The following is a 13,826-nucleotide window of genomic DNA, read 5'->3' as shown; positions in this document are numbered from 1 at the left end:
AGCCAGGTGGGTTCTTCTGATAAGCTGTTTTGCTGCTTGAATGTACCTTAAATCCAACGCCAACTGACTATAGCTACATGGGTTCTCCAAATGTGGATGCCTTTTTACTCATTTGAATGCTGTAAAACTCAATTTACAGAGTTTCCAAATGTTAATGTTCATTGGTGAAATTTTAGGCTTACTAAATATGGCTAGATGGGTCAGTTTTTTCGTCCTGCCAAATTGGCCGGATGGGTTTTGCAAAGCTGAACTCATTGGCAGCCGCACTTTTGACCAGTTGGCTCTTTACAACTAAGTGCCAATGTACCTGCCTGGGTTTTGACTGATTGGCAGCCATATTTTTAACCAATTGGCTCTTTACAAGTGCCAATATACCTTCCAGAAGAAATTTATTTCCGCTGGAGTTGTTCAGGTGGGTCAAAATCTGCTCTTGCGAAAAGTTTCCACATGGAACCTGTAAAATTAATTTTTTGCAGAAACAGCATCGAAAAGGCCTCTAGTAAATTTAGCTAGAAAAACCCTTCAAATATTAATGTATCGATGGTCATGCGTTCGCCTGTTTTTCCAAGCACTGGTCCTTTGATAGGCTCAGAAATTCTAGGTCTACCAAACATCTCTTCGTGGGTTTGGGCTTATCTCCTGTAATTTGGCCAGGCAGGAATCTCAATCTTTGACCACCGTGAAGATTGACAACTCTAATCAACAGCTAATTGATTGAATGTTTTTTTCAAGATGGACCCCAATAATTTTCACTTCTGTTAAGGTGGGCTGGTTGTGTGCCAAATTTTAAGCCTCTGTGAAGTTTGGCTATATAGGAAATGGAAAGATCAACTTATGTCTAGATTCGTTGACACTCATAGGAAGTAATACTCGGCATGGACAGCCTAACAACTTCTGTCTAGACTAATTAACATCCATGGCAAATCTCAATTCTGCTAATATAACCTAGATGGGTGCAATCATTTTATCCTCTGATAAGTTGGCTATGGTTGTCATGCAAGATTGCATCATCCATTGTAACCAAATTTCTGTTGCAACTTTTGACGAGATAGGGTTCTAAAAAGATTCTATTCTGCTAAGTTTTTGACACACCGGTCCTGGATACACAATTACTTTTTGTACGCCTACTATGAGCTAAAGGCGAGGGGGGATGGTTATGGCGTTTACTATTGCTCTTCCTCCTAAAAGAGGACAGCGCTCACAACTACTAACGGCCTTACCCTTGTAAAGAAGCATAAGGCTGAAGTGCAGTGTAAGCCAAAAAAGAATATCCCACCTGCTATAAACGCAATAAAACCAAAAAGCATTATGGAAAGTGATGCATTTGTTAAATGCTGTAACAAGACATGCAATGAATTGAAGTAATGCATCTTCTTGCAATAACGTATTTGCTTTCTGTTGGCGTGTGGGAAATAATTTCTCGATTTGACGATGTTGGGTACAAGGGAAGACCTGGTAATCTTATAAGTCAAGATCCCCAATCACTCAATCCTGGCCTGACCTTTTATGTTTTTACAATGGAAGGCCTGCTTGTCGTATGGTCAAGATCTCAATCAGTTTGAGGCCTCACATTCTTTGTTTTTCCTATTTTTTGGGTTGAAAGGATCCTTAGAAAATCTTTGTTCTTCAAAATTTTCTCCGGGCATTTCATTATTTGAGGATATCACATTCTGCTTCATTGGGGTTAAATAACATTTTCTGCTTGTATTTGGGTATATCAATTCGTTTCCCCCAATTTTTTTGTGCCGATCTTTGGTTATCTGAATATATTCCATTCTGAGAAACAAGTGATATGACTTCATGTTTCTATTTGTGATTTTGATTGTCTGTATATCTCCTTCTGCCACACCGTGGATATTATTCTATTTTTGTTTTTGGGGATATTTAAACCAATTCTTTTAAACTTTGTGTCTGGATAATTTGATTACCAAAGTATCTTCTATTCTGCAATACAGGGGATATGATTCTATGTGTGTATTTACAAGTTTGATTTTTTTTCTGTATGTTCCTTTCCGCCACACTGGGCATATCAATGTATGTTTGCATTTGAGGATTTGATAATTGGAGTATATTCTAATTTGTCAAGCTGGGGAAGCCAGGCATTCTGTTGGACAGTTTCTTTGACTGCATCACGGAGATTGCTGCAGCGCTGGCTCTTACACGGATGGGTGAGGCTGGCTACAGAGTTGACACTACAGCCAGGCTTGCCCAATGGAGAATAGAAAATTTGGCTTCTTATACTTCCTACAGGAAGTCTGATCCTTTCAAGATAGGGATGTGGAATTGGTAAGCATCTTTATTCTGTTATTTAATCTATTTTTTCTTGAATCCTATGTTGGACACTTGCATTTTTTAGTATGTATTATGCCAGCTAGATGAGATGCCATGAAAGAAGTTATGTGCAACTTCCAAGTGAAAATTTATTGTGTGAGACTGCTTGTGAAACGTTGGTGATTTTTATTTTGTCAGTTAACTATTTGCTATAGTAAAGAGTAACAAGCTCTACGATGAGCATGGGAGGATTTTATCTTTTTTATTTCTTGCAGGATTTGTACATGTTTTAGACTTCCTGTCGTGTCTTAAGTTGGCTTTACTTTTCTGATTTCAAGAATCAAATCATGAGTTCTAAGAATCTGGGTTCAGTCGTCAACTCCTATATTTTCTACATTTTATTCCTGATTTGTTGGTTGTTGTGCTCGGAATCTCTCTGAAGGTTGATTCTGGCATCATAGTTTCTTTTGTCTTAGTGTCAACCAAATATCTTGCTTTGATTTCTTCGAACTTCCTATCTTTGGATATTTTATTTCAGATTTTTAGGTTTTAGATCTGTGCACTACCCAAGGCTTCTCTTCCTTCCTGGGTCTAAATCATATTTGTTTGGGGGTCAATGTGATTTGATTTATGATGAAGCCAAAGTTCGCTGCCATTTCGAATGTCAATTGCCTGCATCATTGTGTTTGTAAGCTACATTTATTTGGCCACTATACTCCTATTTGACCATTATTCTTCAGCCCAATTCTGCCTGATTGCCACTTGATTTGAGATCTACAAAATGAGCGATTCTTATTTCAGTGTCATGGCTATTGTTTGAAAAAGTGTGACATATACATTTTACAGAGGACTCCTAGCTGAAAATCTAGGGGGCTAGTAACATACTTGGGTCATTATCTCCCCTCATTAAACTTTATGAGCAACCTCGCCCTTCAATAAGAAAGGTGTTCCTCAACAGCTGTTCATATGAAAAATCAAGGGAAGCACCGCCTTGAAGTAATTTTATAGATAGAATTTGCAAGAAAAACATGTTTAAACAAAGGCATTCTTATTACAAGTGCAGAATTATGATCTTCCTTTTAGTAACTGGGTAGAATATTTCCAGTCCTATTATAGGCCATTTGCTTTCTAATAACTTAATAAGAGATATACTATCTACAATTGCATCTACTTTCCCTTGTTCTTCATGCCACTTATAAGTTATAACCCGTGAAACCAAATCAAACAACAACATCAATATCGTAAGCATTAAAAGATAAAGAGCATTTTGTTAATGAATTAACCAACCTCTTGTGGTCAGAATGTGTGTGTCAGGAAGAACTAATTTAATGTTTGTGATTGCATTTTTTTTCTTTTCAATTATTTTTCTCTCTGCCCCCTACAAGTATTGATAATTTACTATCTTAAATATACAATATTTTTACAGATGAGGGAAGGGGTTGCTTAGGCCTGATTTAGATGTCATGCTCATAACACTGGTTTTAATTTTGTAGGCACATTTCAATAGAAAAAAGTAAATTATCATATGTACGATGTTTTCCAGAACCTTCAAAGCTGTTGAAGGAGCAACCTCCAATAGCATCATTTACGGTTCAAATTCAGACCTTGGGAGGAAATCATCAGATTTTAACACATCCAGGTATGAGTTTTTAAATTGATTGGTCAACTCGCATTCATATAGCAGCTTTGTTTTTTAAGTTCTGAATCTATAGCAGGAGGTAAGGCCTTTGGAGTTGATTAGTATCTTTCGTTTTTGAGGGACTGCAGATTTGATTAGTTCCTTGTTTTTAGAAACGTTATTATGATTTCTTATCCTTATACAGAGCAGAACACGTGAGCCACACTTCCTGCATAGGGATCCCATCTGGTTCCAGAATTTCTCTGAAGGTATTTCTGGTGCGTTCAGTAGCACTAAAAGATTTTGCCTCTGTGCTACTTCTATATTGTCAGTCTAAAAGTAAAGATGGTATAGTTTCTGACAGTAAGTTATCTTACACATTCGATACTCTAGCTGAGATATTTTAGGGAAGTACTGGCAGTTTGTAGTCACTCATGAATCATCTCCATTAAAGAGGCTTGCAGTTGCTTTGGTTGATGTCTTAGCTGTTGGAAAATCTGGGTTTCTGGAAATCTGGTCACTACCCTTAAATTTTCTGGCCAAAAGACTAACAATGCAGTTAGTGCCCTGCTTATACCAGTGCAGTATTTCAATCTGTACAACCTTCTGCAAAGTAATTCAATTTCCTGCAGAGTAGCGCCACAGATAATCTGCACAAGCCATGCCCTAATTCTAATGTAAATAGAACTGCATTGAGAATCAGCGTAACTATGCTGAGCTGATACCTAAACACTTGTAAAATAAACAACTAAAATGAAAAACATATACCATGAAAGAAGTTGCTGCACAAAGGGTTGCAAAAAAAATCTTTGTTATCTGAAAAACTGTAAATAGTACAGCAATGACATAAAACGTAAGTTGCCATAAATGGCTTTCAAGTCTGTTGTATGGCTCCACAATGCTAGTTGCCATAATAGCTTTCAAGTCTGTTGTATGTCTCAACAATGTTAGTTGCCATAAATGGCTTTCAAGTCTATGTACAGCTCTCTAGCCCACAGAAGAAGATTTACAGCTCTGATTACTCAAACATGAAAGTTTACAGCTATAGCTGACAAAAAGTTTTACAGGGCTCTGACAATGAGTGCGGCTCACAATCTAATTCACTATCTTGCTTGATCACTTGCTATCATCAGTCTCAAATGAGTGAGGCGATTATATATTTATAGATTTAAGTGAGTGATCAAAATTGACCAAGTATCCCATGTGCTCTCCATAAAATCTGCTATGAACCCAAGTAGTTAGTGATCAATGTTAACTGTGTCAAGGAGTAAAGTTGACCAAGTCAAACTTTGCCCAATGGTTGCTTCCATGTCATTAATTTTCATTTGTACCATGTCACTTTAATCATGCCATGTCATTGATTCAATGATTTGTGTCATGTCACCTTCAATGCAACAAGCAGCTCTTGTGTGAAAGCAGTGTTGCACAAGAATACATTTGTGCTAGATTTTTCGGCAGTGTCTGAATTGAACTGCACTAGAGATATCCCTCCTGCATGAATGTGCTAATTCTGTGGTTGTTTTATTTCAATCTGTGGTGCTACAGAATTACATTCAGTGTTTCATGATTTTCCATTAGAGTTTCCAACATTAACTACTGCACTTGCAACATTACTATGGTATTTGACGCCTCCTCCTTGATGTTCCCTTGACCATGGCTATTTTTTCCACGAAGAGTAATTTTTGGTTCAGCACTTCGTGATTTTTTATTACAATTTCCAATATGAGCTTCCACATTTTGCAACATTGATGTAGTATTGGATGCCCCTTAGCTTTCTTTATGTTCCCTTGACCATAGTTATCTCGTCCAAAAAGATTATTTTCTAGTTTGAATATTTTGCACTCTTGCTAGGACCTTGTATGCTGTTGATATTGTATCTTGTTGCGCCAAGAGCTGGTTCTACAGCCCATTATGGAGGAGATCATGGGTAATGCTAGTTGTCTGGCTTGAAAAAATATAATACTTACTGAAAAAATAGTAATATACTATATAACGGAAAAATATAAATACAAATAGAAATAAAAATATCTCTCTATATATGATAGAGAGAGTTGTGAGATTTACACATGATATAAACCAGTGTCACAGAAATCACAATTTAAACTTCAAACCTCCAGATCATGAGTTCAAATCAGATCAGTAAGCAGACGGTATTTTGTGACTTGGACACGTGAAACTTGGTGTTGACCAAGATTGACTTGGTCAATGTGACTTTGATTTATGAGTATCGAGTTTGACTCGACTGAGTCCCAAGGATGCGTTCAAGAATCAAAACTCCTTTTCAGTGCGATTTCAGTCATTTTTAAAGCCTGTTTTAGCAAAATTTCTCTGCAAGTTGAATGCAAGTGACAATAGAGCTACACGAGTATATGTGTATACTTTTTGGTACTTGCTGAGTTTTCCTCAATTTATTCCTGATCTGATTCAAACTCTTTGCACATTTGCCTCACCAAGTTTTTACTGTATATGTGTATACTTTTTTGTACTTGCTGAGTTTTCCTCAATTTATTCCTGATCTGATTCAAACCCTTTGCACATTTGCCTCACCAAGTTTTTACTGATTCCGAGTCTGGTGACTATCATACAAACGTTTCTATATAGAGAGATAAAAAAAGGAGATACCAAATATAGTCATAAATAGAAGTATTCTAATAATATTATATAAAGCTATGTTCCACCATGTTTTCGAGATGGGGGAGTGAGGAGCAGGGAGACGCTCAATGGGGATGTGTGGGAACAATGCCAAATTTTAGGGAAATTCAGTGAGGGATGGGGGGACATCAGGGTCCCTAGCATAGGCGTCCCCGTCTCTAAGATTATAAAAAATAAAAATAATAATTGATAAAATCCGAACATTAACATTTCAACCCATGCAAATTCATCATTGTGCACTCCGGTGGAAACACTATAATGTTGCCCATCCTGAAATTCTGAAATCTATTAAGTCTGCTGAATTTCGAGTGGGATATGAAATTCTACTTTTTCCTTATGAAGTCCAATGAGGTTGGAATCATTCTCAAACATCATAAAACAATTAGTGGTAATGTTAAAACTTCAAGTAAAAGGTGACATTCTCCTTTATCTCACTGGTGTCATTCTTCTTAAAAAGTGATAATTATCCTTTATCTTGCTGGAGACATTCTCCTTCAAAAGTGTCAATTCTCCTTTGTCTTACCTTTTCTATGCTGTTACTTACAAGAATTTAATATCACCATTAATTACCAAGGGCACAGGCTACTTAAAGCTCTATTCCTATCTTTGTTCTATCTTCATGGGTTGTTGGACAGAAAATCTTAAGGAGCACCCAAGCATTGCCCTTATGGGGGAGGGGGGGTGCCAGGCGACCCCCTTTTGGGAAAATGCACTCCCCCAAAGGGTGATTTGGGGAAAATGTTTCCCCAGGCATTCCCCAGTGCCCAGTGTGTGGGAAACATGGGGGGTGCATCCCCCACTATGGGGGGCACATCCCTGTGGAACACTGATATAAAGAGAGATACTATATATATGAGCTTTAGATGGAAAATGTTGTTACAATGCAAACAGAAATAGCTTAATGATCATAAAATATTTATTTCAACATATCTATACCTTCATAAATTTTGAGTTGTGAGTTCTACCCAGTTAAGTGGTGTACCCAGTTAAGCACCACTTCCAATCAAGCAATTCACAGCTCAAGGTATTTGATCCCTCTTGCTGCTTGATGGATTTGTGGTGGCTGTATAATTTAGACCATGGCTTTAAGGATATTAATATTGTAAATCTCAAATATCTCATTGGTAAAATAAGTTTTAACTTAACAAATTAAGGATATCTGAAGGTCCCCAGGGTGCAGCTCAGTTGGCTATTGCTGTGATATGAAGTATTTTGTAAACTAAGAGATCCAAGGTTCAAATCCCTTGAAACTAACTTGGTCTACGGAGAAGAGGACAGGTTGTAGGCCCCAAAAGTATAGTGGTAGCAGTCGGAATCAACCCCGTGTCATGCGAGTATGAGCACAACCCAGTTGCCAATTCCTTTGGTTACATAAAAAAAGATATATCTGAAGGTTTTTCAGATTTAAGAACAGATCTATATTACTTAGCTCAGGCTTCAGTATGGATTAGACAATGAAAACAATGATGAAGCATTTCCAAATGAAGATAAAGACAAGAGAGCAATTTTACAATACAGTTCTGATGAAAATAAGGATGAAAAACGTTTTCCATTGAACAGGGAATCAGATATGGAATGGTGTCAAGGCATGATGATCTGAGAGACTAAGATAGATTCTGGCTTCCTGTCCAATTATGTCTACGAAGATATTGAAGAAAATAAACCAATAATTACAGATTACTAGTCCCAGTATTGGCCTCATAATCACCATAGCCAGTTGATAATATTCTCCTGTTCAAGCATTCGACAATTTTGGACTATGTCCTTAATCCTTGATTGCTATAGGAAATTCCTTTAACATTTTCACCATGGGAATTCCATGACAAGTACTTATAATAATCGAAGACCAATTCTTCTCACTGCAAACATCCTGTTGCAACAATTGGTTGACAATTTCTAATGGAAAACCTCATGGTTAGTAAAAGCATCATAGGCATCATCCTGATTCTAAGTCTCATGGTTCTGCTTCGAGTTTGGATCCCGCAACAATTAGGTTCTATTTAAATTTAAATCTTCTGATGAAGTTTGGATGAGGCTCACCATAAAGTTTGTCTGTGGATCATGGACCATCAACCTATCTGGTATAAGGTTTTTGGCTGTGGTAATGGAAGTTCAAATTCACACTGAGCAGAGAGTTGTGACTACAGTTAGTGTCGAGTGGTCACATGGTAGAGGGTTCTGGTTAACAGAGCTGAGGGTCGGTGGTATGAGCAATGGAGGCAGGTCAATTGAGTGAGGAGTGAACAGAATTCTAAGTCAACAGCTTTAGGGTTAGTAATTTTTTCTTTATAATTTATAAAAAATGAAAAAACCAGTAAAAAATCCCAAATTTGCCTTGAGAATCGAATTGGACTTAAGGTTTCCCGTTCAATGTAGATTTCAACTTGAGGTTTGGCCATGAGGTTCGATGAACCCTATTCCAACCTGAGAATTTTTTTTAGGTCTGCTGAACATTTTGAACTTCAAGGTTGAAGTTTGGTGAACCTTGTGGTATAGTCCTGATTAACATTGACTTTCAGGCAATTTATTTATTGCAAGAAGACAACTTCCTTGAAATTGAGGTTCTTTCAAGTAATATCCAGAAAATGTTAATGCATTCTAAACAGTGACTGACATTCTGTTTGCACCAGGAATTCATTGCTTAATTTATACTATTGTTAATTAAATTATTATATTCACTTCTGTATTGTTTTGGACCTTAATAACATGTTTAGAAGATTTTATTGACATACTTCTATCATCTACTGGCCACCATCTTGTACTTGCATCAAGAAGTTATGTATGCTCAATATATATTCACTCAATATAAGGTTTATTGATGCAGATCGGAGTCCAGACCCATAACAACCTGTGGTAGTAATAAGTATACATAATATTTATTAAAAGCTTCTTTGAATAAATTAAGGGATACTAGTGTTTGATACCCCCTCCTAATTTCTACTTAGTCGTTGAGCTTCTTTGTAAGGCTATATCTGTTCCACTCTACCTGGACTTTCTGGCTTAATGTTTTTTTAGTCAAACATGCCTATAAAATGGTACTCTGTATGACAAGCTGTCTTTTGATTTCATGTGTATAGATTTAAGCTACCTAAAGCGTTAAAGACAGCACCATCATAGGGTGCTTTCATAATTATGCTGCCTTCGTACATTTGGGGAGAAGAAAGGTCTAATGTTTATGCAGGGAAAGAGGCTGTCTATATCACATGAAAGATGATCGGATTTTGGTAACCAACAATATATATGCTTGTGTTTGGCACCAGATATTGATTCATAATCAATAGTTAGTAATTACATATTATATATATGAACAACTGCAGTGAATTACAGAATCTATTAGAAAGGAATCCCAAAGAGATTGTTGTGGAAGCATTTATTAATTGGAGGCATAGGCATACTTGGAGGCATAGGCATGAACGGAACCTTAATTAAATGACATGTAGCCAACAACTGGCGAGTTCTTTGTTCTATCCTGGAGAGAACTGCAAAACCAAGTATCTCCGGCCGACATTAAGGGCTGACTCTCATTTGAGTAGACATTGTTCATGATTGAATCAGCACCTTAAATGAAAAACAAAAAAACAAACAAGAAATGCATTAGGTGGCATGCTTACATTGATGATTGGATTGGTCCAAATAATGGAAAAAGGACCAGCATGTCACCTTAATTGGAATTTTTTGTTGTCTACTGAGACATTGCTGTAGGGATTCTTTTATAATGTGACTTGTATCTTACAAAACTCATGTAGTCACAGTTGTGATGAGTTCGATGTTCAAGTCAAAAGGTTTGCATTGTGTAAATTCTTATGACTAAATTTTTAAACATATTTTACTAACTAGTCTGTGACTATGGTCATTATATTTCAGTTGAAGTATTACAGTCATATATGGTGTTCTCTTTGAGTGCTTGAAACACGGTAATTGATGAAATGGCCTCCTTCTTGGTCCAGGAATATTCATTATTTACCACTAAAAATGTATGAAGACCCTTTACATGGGCTTCTCGATAAAGGGCATTTGTAGACAACTTAGAAGAGAGTCAGGGTGGATCTTTTCTATTGGTTTCAACTGTTTTAAGGCGATAAACGATGATTTGATAGCAAGAAATTGTTTGGGAACATGTAGACTTTATTTTTGTGGTGGGTCCTTGCCATTAATTGTTTCAATGTAGGTTACGCCCCAAAATTATGATAGACCATTTTAAGTCCTAAATGTGTGGTCCGACCCTATGAACTGGTAAAAGCATAAAGCTAGCAATGACCAATGCAGTTGATGCCTAAAAAGTTCTGATTGCATATATAGATATTCTGGCTTAATTGAATACAGTGAGATTGACCCATGCTTCTTATGATTGTTTTCTCATGCAGTCATGGCCTATAGATAACTATGCCAATGATCCTTAATCTCCCCTGCTTCGAAAGATTTGAGTTGTATAGACAATCCTGATATCAATTTATTTCATAACTAGAGATGATAGTCTCTCAATTTTCAGGGTCGAATGAACTTTTATAACCTTTAATGGGACTGAGTACAGAGATTACGCCCTGTCACTAATGCCATTCGAGCTTTTTTCTCCAAGTACATTTAAGATAACTTCTAAAAGGATAAGTGGATTTTAATTTTTTTGACAGCGGTATTGGCAATTGCAATAAAAAAAGCATGGACAGAATTTACCTGCAATGCTGATTTATTTTGGATTCTCTTTGTTGTAGCATTCTGAATGCTCTTGAAGGCATTCTGATGTTTGAAATCTCTAGAATAATTAGGACACTTTAATGCCAGCAATGGCAAGATTGATGGAAAAAGCTGAGCTTTTTATATCCATGAAGAAAACAAATTATGTTCTCTTCTATTTAGCTCGTTGTATTTATCCGTGTTATTTACTGTCAGTGAAGTAGAACTAAACGAGTCATTGGACAGCGATTCCTTTGTATTTGACCAGTGTACAGTGAAAAGGGTAGGATGATAAATAACTTCATAGAGTAGAACTTGGTAGATTTTTTTGATGATAATTTTTTGAAGCACCTTTGAGCCAGCGATTACAGAAGAGGAATATCAAAACAACTCTAAAATGAAGGGATACATTTTTGGACTCTGGTTTCTTTGGAAAATGTATCATATCATATTCACTTTAAACATGTCAACAGTTTAGCACCATTTTGCTTGTTTTGATCTCCTTTGTCTTTTTAACGATACTGTATATACCTGTTTTGTGTTAACTGTTCAGAATTTTAACAGGTTACTATGTTTCTGAAACAGAAGTAATTGACAAGGTGGTCAAAAGCAGCGAGGATTTTGTTTGGCAAGTGGAATTGCCATTCCATGGAAAAATGATCATTGATGTGGAGTTTCTGGATTTGAAAGTTGCATGTCCAAATGTAAGAGTCCACCTTTTGCAACTCAAGATTTCTCTTCATTGCTTTTTCCCACTAGTCAGTGACCTAACTTGTACTAATTAAAAGCTCTCATCAACTATTTTCACCATGCATCATTAATTCTATGCAAATTAATTTATTTTGCTAGAAAGCACAGACAATAGCCCTTTAATCTTTTTGATAAACTTTGAGCTCTTTGTTTTCGAAACCCTCAGCTCTATTTGTGAATAATGACAGCATATTACTCAAACTTGTCGTTTTTTTATATAAAGGGTGGTGGGATGCGATCAATTTGGTCTGATGAAAGTTTAATTCAGAGCCAACAAGAACAAGGTGCCTTGAAGTGTCTAGACCGCATGTTAGGTGATGGATTACATGCAGATGTGACTATAAATGCTTCCGATGGGAGCATTGGTGCTCACCGTGCTATTCTAGCTGCTAGATCACCTGTCTTTGAAAGTATGTTTGCTCATGACTTGAAGGAAAAGGAATCATCGACAATTAATATCGATGACATATCCATTGATGCATGCAAGGCTGTTTTGAGCTATATATATATGGATGTCTTACTCCTAATGAGTTTTACACACACAGGTTGGCTCTGCTTCGAGCAGCAGATAAATATGACATCGGTGATTTGAAGGATGCATGTGAAGAAAGCCTGCTCAGCGATATCAACTGTAAAAATGTCCTTGAAAGGCTCCAAGATGCATCATTGTATCGGTTGCCAAGGCTTAAGAGGGGCTGTATGAAGTATCTTTTAGAATTTGGTAAAGTGTATGCTCTACGTGAAGATTTGAATATGTTTCTTCAGTGTGCAGATAGGGATTTAGTAGTCGAAATTTTTCAGGAGATGCTAAATGTTTGGAAGGGGTGTTGATGAACCAGGTATGTGCATAAAATGGTGCATATACAGTGTATCATACTAGTTTCCAAGGTGTTATTTGATCCCACATTCATGGTGAAATATTTACAGTATGTGCACATGAACGTGTATATATATGCTTAGCTCAAAATATTAAGCATTCCTCATTGTGATCAGTCGAAATTCTTTTGTAAATATTTAATTACATAGGAATTTTGTTCCTCAGTTGTTTGATTATGTTCTTAGCTGTTGGTTTATAAAGGAATGTGATTGTCTTTTCTATGATCTCGTATCAGCATATTTTTATAACGAAGGCATCCCTTCTAAAAACTAGTCTTTTTTGGTTCCATACAATAATGCTATGGGCAATAAAGAATAATGTAGAATATAAACTTGTGGATATAATTCTACAATGTAGGAATAACTGGTGGTTTCCTAACTGGTGGATAGGAATAACTGGTGGTTTCCCAACTGGTGGATAATCCTAGAAAATAGTTGTAGATAGAACATGTGATATAACCTTCTCTTTTATGGAGACTCAGTGCATGCGTTTATGTAAAAAAGTTAAGCAATTGACTGTACAGCATAATGCAGAAGAGAAACATGTGAATATTCTCACCCTGTAGGAGTAGCATTCATATAATTGAAGTGTAATCGACCTCATCCATGTTGTACTATATGTTGTTGGTTTAATTGCTGTACAAGATACCTTTGGGGCCATGTTATATCTGTGCCACTTATATTGAGCTGGTGTCGACTTGAGGCACTCAAATCATCCTGTTTATGGTGAGCCATGTTTTTCTCAGGGAGTTTATATGTTTTGATTATTTTTTTGAAAATCTGAATTGAGGTCATCTTAAAATTGGTCAAAAACCTCTAGGATCAAAATTTCCATCACATGGGTGGAACTCTTACTTCCGGCATAATTTTAACCAGATTTAGAACTAAAATTGATCAGAAAAACGAAACTGTTTTGTTATTACACAGAAGGTGGATACCTAACCAAAATTACCACGTTGATCAAAATACACCATGTTATTAATGGTTT

At 36.5% G+C, this 13,826-nt stretch overlaps 1 pseudogene across 1 annotated transcript; it reads left to right on the top strand.

The window, feature by feature from the left end:
• The first annotated feature begins 418 nt into the window (after window positions 1-418).
• Window positions 419-13,015, top strand: LOC149173680 (BTB/POZ domain-containing protein At1g55760-like; annotated as a pseudogene). Its single transcript, XR_016259149.1, has 4 exons — window positions 419-2,286; window positions 3,765-3,910; window positions 11,777-11,916; window positions 12,186-13,015. The product of XR_016259149.1 is annotated as a BTB/POZ domain-containing protein At1g55760-like (transcript).
• The last annotated feature ends 811 nt before the right edge of the window (window positions 13,016-13,826 follow it).

This window comes from Pinus tabuliformis, chromosome 4_2, assembly GCF_031772625.1.
Source record: "Pinus tabuliformis cultivar Carrire ecotype Pingquan chromosome 4_2, CPIR1, whole genome shotgun sequence".
In the NCBI taxonomy this organism is placed as follows: domain Eukaryota; kingdom Viridiplantae; phylum Streptophyta; class Pinopsida; order Pinales; family Pinaceae; genus Pinus; species Pinus tabuliformis.
Note: the sequence above shows the minus strand (reverse complement) of the source record. Positions and strands in the feature narration are given on the sequence as shown.